General features: G+C 33.0%; 1 pseudogene; it reads right to left on the bottom strand.

Moving 5' to 3' along the window:
- Positions 1 to 6,914: 6,914 nt before the first annotated feature.
- Positions 6,915 to 9,359, bottom strand: LOC137726469 (tRNA (carboxymethyluridine(34)-5-O)-methyltransferase pseudogene; annotated as a pseudogene).
- Positions 9,360 to 9,563: the final 204 nt, after the last annotated feature.

The following is a 9,563-nucleotide window of genomic DNA, read 5'->3' as shown; positions in this document are numbered from 1 at the left end:
TTTCCAAAAGGTACATAAAGTTATATGAAAAATGCTAAGAAAATCAAAATTTTAAATTATTATTTGTATATCACGTAAAGTAGTGGTTAATAGTTAAGCTTCGTTTTTAGTGATTTGAAGAAAAATTTAAACCATCAACCTCCATAATATGTAATTTATTGAAAATGATTTAAAATTTTGATCTCTCTAACATCACCAAGTTATATACATGGATTTTCCAATTTAAACTATGAAGATTTTGTATTTATATATTTTGGAAAATAATATATGTTGTATAAGTCAAGTATTTATATTTATATTCCAATACAATAAAAAGTATTTATATTGACATATATTTTTGTCCAAACCTAAAATTTATATTTATATTTTTGAAAATCATATCTTTTGTAAAAACAAGCTAATTGATTAACTGTTTTTTATGCGATCATTAATTTTGGGTGAAATAAGACTACAATACTCTTACATTCGACAAAAGATAATGTACAAAGTGATATGCACATATCATGTAATTTTATTGATTACATACTATGTCATATTAGTAACTGCATTTTATTGGATATATCACACACACATATATATTTATGTATTAAGTTGTACGAAATACTTCCCATGTAGATATTCACAATTTTGTATAGGTTCGAGAACAATTTTGCTCATTGTATAGAATTAGTATGTGGGTAATGTTAAGGAGATTAAATTTGCAAACTAAATGATGTGTCATCATAGGAATGAACACGTTTATCAACACTAAGTCATAATTAATCCAATCTCCAATTTCTATGCCATTTAGGTTGCAAAATTTAGTCTGCAAATTTAGTCTTAATAACATTACTCTGATACATGAAACTAATTAAATCATATTTAATATGAAAATTTGAGTGTAGCAATGTAATCCTTAAGTGCCCCAAAGTTTAAAGCTCCCTCTCCATAATTTTTAGATTAACAACAATTGTGCATGAGATTTGGACTCACGATTTTTTTTAATACAATGGATACTAAGCAATTGCTAAAGCAAATAATGTGCAATTTGATTTTAAGTGCTGATATATTACCTCCAATTGTTAAAAAATATTTCCTTAAAATGTATCTTAGGGAAAACGATAATAATGGTAATATATAAGTATCCATAGTTATGCACATTAAACTTCGAAGTTATAATTTACTACCCTTCTGCGATGGACCAGTTAATTTTATAGATGGAAATCCTGTGGCAGGAAAAGAATTGGGAAACCATTTCCTGAGTATTTGTACCATGTATTCAAGGTTTTGTTCGGAATATTTCCTCTCATCCAATATATGATAAAAAGAAAAAACATGCATCTCTATGAATGAAGGACTTGTAGTACCCTGGCCTCGCTCATACACAAATGTAATTTCCTTAGTATTTTCTTGGTCTATCGCAAAACGACAAACACGCGAAACGAGAGGGAGTGAGGGGGGGAGAAAGCGGGAGAGAGTTGAATGCACACATACGATATGGGTGAGAGTAGTTCAGATTCACTACTAGGTCTACGTAGCCAACATAATCTCTGGCCTTCTTCTCTTATATATCTAATATAGCATATCTATATAGTAGAATAAAGTGTTATGGGCAGTGTTGCGAGTGGCAGTCGTCCAAAGGTGAATATTTAACAGCGACCAACAACTAAATCATGAAATATGTCTAAAACTGAACCGTCCAAAGGAAACCTACCTGCATGGGCATTGGCCAAACCAAACTAAGAAGGCAAGGACAGATTGAACATCGATCTCTGAGCAAGTAATGAACCACACCAAACGTAGCAACCAGTGAACCAGCAGATGTACAGAGATAGTCTTCGCTATATAGAACCAATCAACGCATGACAAACAGAAGTATGAAGAAAATGAATAGGATGCATGCATACTAGCTATGCATGTGGTAAAGAAGAATAATGTTAAGGAGACTAAAATTTTAAACTAAATTTGCAAATCAAATAATGTGTTACCAATAAGAATTTGGTCTCTCTAGAATTACCCGGTAAAAAAATATGTTAATTAATGCAAGAGAGAAAGTAGAGCATGGGGATGAGAGAGACAAAATGAATGAGTATTTTGGTACGTAATCGAGTTAAATGTTCTCTTGATCACAGGATCAATAATTTATATCATCGATTCATAAATATTTACGTCTAAACCTTATGTTTAAGTATGTCATGCATACTCAAAATCAAAATGTACTGTACATTAAATAATATAAGATAGTATATTTTTATACGATATATATGACGTGAATATGAATGAGAATGATAAAAATTTAAGATATTTTAAGTAAAAATAGACTATGTATGAACTTTGGATAGCTGATCGTGAAGTGATAGCATATCGAATAAAGAATGCATTAATATCCCACTGAAAAAAAAAAAAAAAAAAAAGCAAGAAAGATTGTTTGCCCAATAACGTATATGTCACGTAGCTTCAATCCTTCCAAACAAAACAAAACACAGTAAAACAGTGCAACACGATATCGGGTCAGAACCATGACAACTGTCAAATGAGTTATAAGCCATTAACATGACACATTAATATGGATAAAACGTGTAAAATAAATAAGTATTCCAGTTTCTCTTATTAGGTTAAGAGTTGTTTTGATCTCATTGGGGCTGATAACAACTTATGCACTTGACGTTGGTTACGGAAAACAAAAGAAATCTTCATGCATAAACATATATTAAACATATATACTCAATGCTTTTATTTGGGGAAAAAAGTATTAGTAACAACGTTTATTTTTACATTTTACATTCGAATTAAAACTACCCATCAAAACAAATTGGCATGTCATGTAAGCTGGTTACAAAATCTCAATCCTCAAATGATTATCCAACTTGTGCCACGTTCGCAGTACATATATAGATATCCACATCTCCTTCAATCTCAACATCCAACAAGAAAATTAATTCAGCAATTAGCGGGGTAAGTAATTAACTTTTGGACAACACAAAATCTTATATAAGTCATTGAATAATGATTTTAAGTAAAAAGGGGTGTTTATCGTAAATGATATTTAAAATTGACCCACAATATAAAGATGATTTTTGAAATTGAAAATTGATCCATATAATCCCTGAAAATAGATGTCGCAAATCAATGTGGTAGTTTCGCCACAATTCTGTTATATGATGATGTGACACATAAATGTGTCCCACAAGACACGGGTTTTTCTCTCAAATGGTCCATAAAATTTACTCACACCATCAAGATGGTCCATGAAATTGAAAATCGATCAATGTAATCCCTAAAAATAGGTGTCACAAAATCAATATGGTCATTCCGTCAAAGTTTTTGTTATGTTCTGATGTGGGTTCAATAGTTTGATGATTAATTAAAAAAGTTGTCAAAGTACCTTTTTGCACAATGTGATTATCTCAAGGTAAAACTCGCCACTCTCCGCATCACCAAGATTACCGGGGGAGCACCCAACAAGCTCTCCAAGATTAAGGTTGTGAGGATGTTGGTCGACCAAATGTAAACGGTGATGTCACAGAAGTCATCTCCAATCCAAGTCGTCATCAAAGTTGGTCTCGATCCTAATCCAATTCGGTGAAGCGTGTCGAAGGGTGTAAAGATGAGTGTCTTGAAAATTTCTTTTCCAAAGAAGAGATGGCAAAGGGAAGGAGTTAGAGGAGTGTGCGTTGAGATTGGAGGTGATTGCGGGACTGAGTTTCTAGGTTGACAACCTGTTTAATTAAGTATTAAACCTATTTCCAATTTATTTTAAATTTAATTAGAATTGTGGAAATAGGTTTAATAGTGGGTCCCATATTCCACTAACATTTCAATCAATAAAATTTTTATTTCAACATTTTTTTTAATAATTATAGTCGTTTAAAGTTCTATTTAAATAATAAAATAATATTTGACAATTCAGTTGGAGAATGACAAAATTTGACATAGGGCTTCAGATTACCACATCAGTCATTAATTGTAATTTGACTTTTATAATTTAACATTTCATTTGGAGATGGTCTTATATGTCACATCACCCCATAACCGATTTTTTTGACAGAGTTGTGATCATCTTGATTTGTAACACCTATTTTTAGGAACTATATTGATTGATTTTCAATTTCAGTGATCATCTTGTGAGTCAATTTCAAATACCATTGTTAGTTATAAATCTTATAATACAATGAGTTTCAGTTGAGAGATGATTTAAACAAATATATTTAATATATACAAGTGATATTACTATTTTAATTTATACTTAGGCAAAATGTGAGTTTGACTGTTAGATTAATTAGTTTAAATTTGTCTAATTTTAGTGTCTTTAACCTTTTTTATTTTTTTTATTTTTTTTAACTACAATTCTGTTTTTAATTATTTTATAATTTTATAATTTCTTATATAGATAATTTATGTATGATGAATAATTTATGTATGAGATTGAATTGTTGCAAAAAATGTCATGGATTGAAGCGACTCAAGGGAATTACAACATATTTTATGTTTTGCGCGTGGATATACGTAACGTCAGCTGTCCCAAACAATTAATAGATTTATTATTATAGTGCAACGTGTGTCCAATCTGGTGAACTGAAAACGTTGAAATTTATTGCATGGTCTTCATCAATACATATTAACCCTAGCAGCAACCCTGAATTTCCAAAAAGAAAACCCTAGCTATCTAACTGCAACTTTATTTCCAGGTCCTTTAATGTCATTTCCGGCTGAAAAAGACTCGCTAGAATCTTCTTGTGAACGTATGTTTGGTAGTCAATAAGGCTACAATGACCGGTCCAATGACTCACACCATTAGGAACCTGCATGTATGAAACAGATTCGTTATCACATAACAATTCGGTTTAATAGTTATCTTTGTATAAATTTTTTTCACATGATATTACATTATTTTCACCTTTATAGTATTACATACTGATCGTACAAACCAATAATACAATAGTTCAAGCACATGAAATTATATCTTTGATATAACATTATTAGTTTGAAACACTACGTGTATCTAAAGGATGTATTAAAATCCCTAAGTCAAAGAAGTGCCATGTTGGACTCCCACCTACGCCTTAGTGACATGAAGAAAACTCATTAATTCGAGAATAGTATAAGTGTAGTACTATCATGTGGTTTTATCAATCTACACACGTTATAAAATACATCATATTTGTAATATACAGTTATATATATATATATATAATTCATGTTTATAACAACATGGACCATTTTTCTCTTGCATGAATGTATTAATCACAGGTGATATCACTATTTTAAACTAAATTAAAAAGAAAAAGGAGAGTTTAAATCAAGAATGCAAATGTTCAAGAAAAAGATTCTAACCACCAAATCAATCAACCGTTTGCCTCTTGCATGAATATGATCATAACATATTACAAGTTAGAATATCAACCTAACTTTTTTCCCTCACAAGAAAAACGTCCGAAACCTTGTGCTAGCAAATTAACATCCAACAATAATTTTTATGGCTGGTTTATGATTGCGTAACAATACATAGTTTATTTTTTTTCGGACAAATGATGTTATCTACATTAAAGGGGTGGGAGAGTGGACTAAGCCTCACAATAATATGATTCAAATTTGCTTTTCATGAAAATCAAACTTAAGACCTCTCACTTACGAATGAAGAAAAATATAACTAAATCGTAGTAGTAGATGGCAACAATGCATTGTTTTCTGCAAACAATTATTTGATACCAACAAATTAGATACCTAGGATGACATTATGCCATTTCCAACTGAAGGGTCCAGAGGGCCGAAAATAGCCCGAAAACCGTCTCCAACCGAGGGCTAGGCCAGAGGGCTCTGGAATCTGAGAGAGCCCCACTGAATTGGAGAGGGCTAAAAATTATACAACATTAAAAAAAAAACATTTAACAACATGAAACTTAAACAACATTTAAATTGTAGTTTTTAAATAATAAATTATATTGGCCTTGTGGCCATTTGGTTCTCGGTTGGAGACGGTTTTTTGTGACAAGGCTAAAACAAGCTCTCTGGCCCTTTGACCCTCAGTTAGAGACGGAGACAAATATGATCTTGTACTGTTTATTAAAATATTAATATATTGAAGAATCTTGGAGGGCTAAGAGGCTAAAATGAACCTTCTGGCCAGCCCTCGGTTGGAGATGGCTTAGAAATGTTATAAATTTCTAAAATAGTTAAAATAATATTATAAATTAAACTATTGAACTATTCTAAAATAGTTAATATAATGTATATCAAAAATTTATCAGCATTTTAAAACACTAAAATAGTTAAAATAATATTATAAATTAAAAGAATATAGTGGATTAGAAATGTTTGATTCCATTGGTTCGTACCAATCCACGAATCCCATCCCAAAAAATGAGTTTAATTGCCAGAACCAATTGAATGGAACAATTCACAACCACAACAATGCCATTTATGATTCATTCAATGGCATTGGGATTTGGGATAGTCACCCAAGCACTTTGCAGCCACGCATCTTATTTTGAAAAGGATGTTGAAAGATCAAAACTTTAAATTGAATTTGCAAATCAAATAACGTATTATTAATATAAAATAAAGACTAATATTAAAGAGATCTAATTTTTAAATAAATTTATAAACCAAATGCTGTGTCATCGATCAGAAATAAATTTGTTAAAATAATAATACAATCATCAATGTTCATATCATTTGGTTACAAAATTTGGTTTAGACATTTGATCTCCTGCAATACTTTAAAATGAGAACTTTAGGCAATACTTAAATAATAATTCAAAATCCAATAATCAACAATCATATAATTTAGTTTGCAAATTTAATTTAAAATTGTAAACTCGTTAATCAATAAAAAATAAGTATGTTAATCAAGTACTAGAGATAATTTTCAACGGCTGATACATGTTGATCCAAAAACAAGGCCGCCATGCATATATGGTCAGAAATCGTCCACGTCCAAAGCCCCTAGCAAATTCCACTGTCCAAGTTGTCCATCTTGCTCAGTAGGAATGACAAGTCAATAATGGTAGGTTGGCTACTTATTGAGTGCGTAAATGAGAGGTATCTAATGACAATACACAAACAACAAATCAGAATAATGTTGGATCCTTCTTTCCATGTGCATAAAACACTATCAACCACAGCTGACTACTGCAACTGCAGATTGAATAACCACCTCTAATAAAGGCATTCAAAATCAATACCCCACAGTCACAAAGCAGTTTTATTCTATGGCACATTGGAAACAAACAAGTTTTCAGGAGAGCTCACTGTTTTGTGCATCCTCTGCTGCTGCTGCTGCACCTTTTTGCTGTTCCAGGCTGCACACTCACTGGCTAACCTTAACCCGCATTGAACCCGCATTGGTTAATTGGTTCCGGTTATCATAACGTTTTCTCGAGAACAATACACAAGTTGGATTTGTCAAAAAATCGATCAACGATTACAGCGTCTTTCATTCCAGCTACTAATCTGGATAATACAGCAAAAGAGTAAATGAGCTGGTGAAGTTAAGCATCGGTTATACAGTATATTGTCAGAACGTTAAGAACTGGCCACAAAATTTAAGTTATCCTTTAACACGGTTTACGTGTTTGTTTCATCTTTAAAAAACGAAATAGACGGAAATCCAACTAGACACAAAAAAGTTACGCGCATCAACCAAGCAACTGGGTAGTTGTGAGGAGCTTAAATGAAGCAACTAGGAGTGGGCTCCCTAACTTAGAGGCTGGCCTACCATTACGATTGGGGGATTCTTCTCCCACTGGGAAGGCTTGGTCCAATAGACCCATGAGGCTCCTTCTCATACTCATTTGCTTCTAGAGTTGGCCTCTTTACCTTTAACGTGAATGGTTTTCTCACCCAACTTATGATAATATTACTTCAAGCCATGAACCCGAATTCGATGAGCAAAAACTCATCATTCAGGACAGCGTAAACAAAATTTTGGTGACATGTCAACGTAAAGATAATTTGGTGACATGTTCGCCACACATAGATCATAACCTTATAACCAAAGTTTCATATATATATATATATATATATATATATATATATATATATATATATTTATGTCTACTAGGTACCTATGGTACCGTTTGATACGTGGGACAGGACGGAACAGAGTGGGACAAGGCGTTCCGTCCCACGTTTGGTGCGCCTAAAATGGGTGGAACAAGCTGTTCCACGGGACGAGTTTTGGATGAATTTTCGTTCCATCTCACCCCCCCTGGAACGACTCGTTCCACATCCGTGGAACACAAAATTATAACCTCTCCGTCTCCTTCTTCTTCTTCTTTGTTTCCATCCGAGGGCATTTTTGTTCCCGCTCCGTTCCGTTCCATCCTATCCTGTCCCGTCCCGTCTCATTCAGTTTCGTCCCGTCCCGTCTGCATACCAAACGATACCTATATTACACTGCTGTGAGTTTGATTTCATTAATATTTTTTATGAGTGAACTTTTTTGATCAGTTACTGATCCAATGATGTAATTGTAAACCATTATGAGTGAACTTCTACAATTCCACTCATTAAGTATTGCTCTAATGATCCAGCTGTCATAACAAATCATACAAATAGAACAATAAAATTCTGTCCTAATAGGCACTAGACATGTAAAAGATTAGTTTTGCCCCCTATGAGTTTGGTTTCTTTGCTTCAATTAATGCTATTTCAATTTCAGCAACCCAACAACACAGCATAACCATAGCAACAAGACATAACGAAAATATACGTACAATTTTATTATTTTTTGATAAACAATATATATATATATATACACACACGCACGAAATGGAAAAAGAAAGAAAATGAGAAGTTACCTTTCAAGCTCGCCTTCACTGAAAACATGGTATAGATAGAACCGCATCACCAAAACCAGTTCTATATGGAAGATCTATGGCGTCTGCAACCGATACTTGATGCCCTCTATCTGCACAAATTTTGATAAGAGGAGCACTTATGTCACATCCAATGAAAAAACAATCAGGATTAAATCCCAAGTACTTTCCATTTCCACATCCTGCATCAAGAACAAGAGATCCTGAAGGTAAGGAAGATAGAAAATTGGCTACTTTTGGCCACTTAGCAAACCGGGTCGAACTGAAATGAGGTGCGACAGCATCATAAACATGATGGACATACTTCTTTTCTATTTCAGGAGTGAACTGCACATTTAAGGATGAATGTCTACGGCTTTCACTGGCTGATTCAAATTGTAAGATGTGAGATTCTCCACCAGAATCTAGAGAACAAAAACCAGATACGCCTTTAACCTTGACTTGTCTCATAGTACTGAAGATTCCTGAATAAGAAACACTACCAATTATTACAGTGGGAAGACGGAAGGCCTCTCTAGACAGATAACAGCGTCTAATTCCTTTCAGAACATTACCAAACATCACCCAGAATACTGCAGCTAATTAGAAATAACATGAAAAAAGACATAGGTTAAGGTTACAATTTTGGAAACATACAATTTCACTTGTATACGCGCGTGCAGTATCCTTTGACATACACAAAATAAAAAGCGAGACAAAGGAATAAATTGGCGAAGGCACCAAAGTCATTTATCGGCACAGACTCACACATTTTGGATTTATTTC

The sequence above is a fragment of the Pyrus communis genome, chromosome 15 (assembly GCF_041283825.1).
Source record: "Pyrus communis isolate YQ-2024b chromosome 15, ASM4128382v1, whole genome shotgun sequence".
Classification (NCBI taxonomy): Eukaryota; Viridiplantae; Streptophyta; class Magnoliopsida; order Rosales; family Rosaceae; genus Pyrus; species Pyrus communis.
The sequence above is the reverse complement of the archived record's forward strand: the minus strand, read 5'-3'. Positions and strand labels throughout refer to the sequence as shown.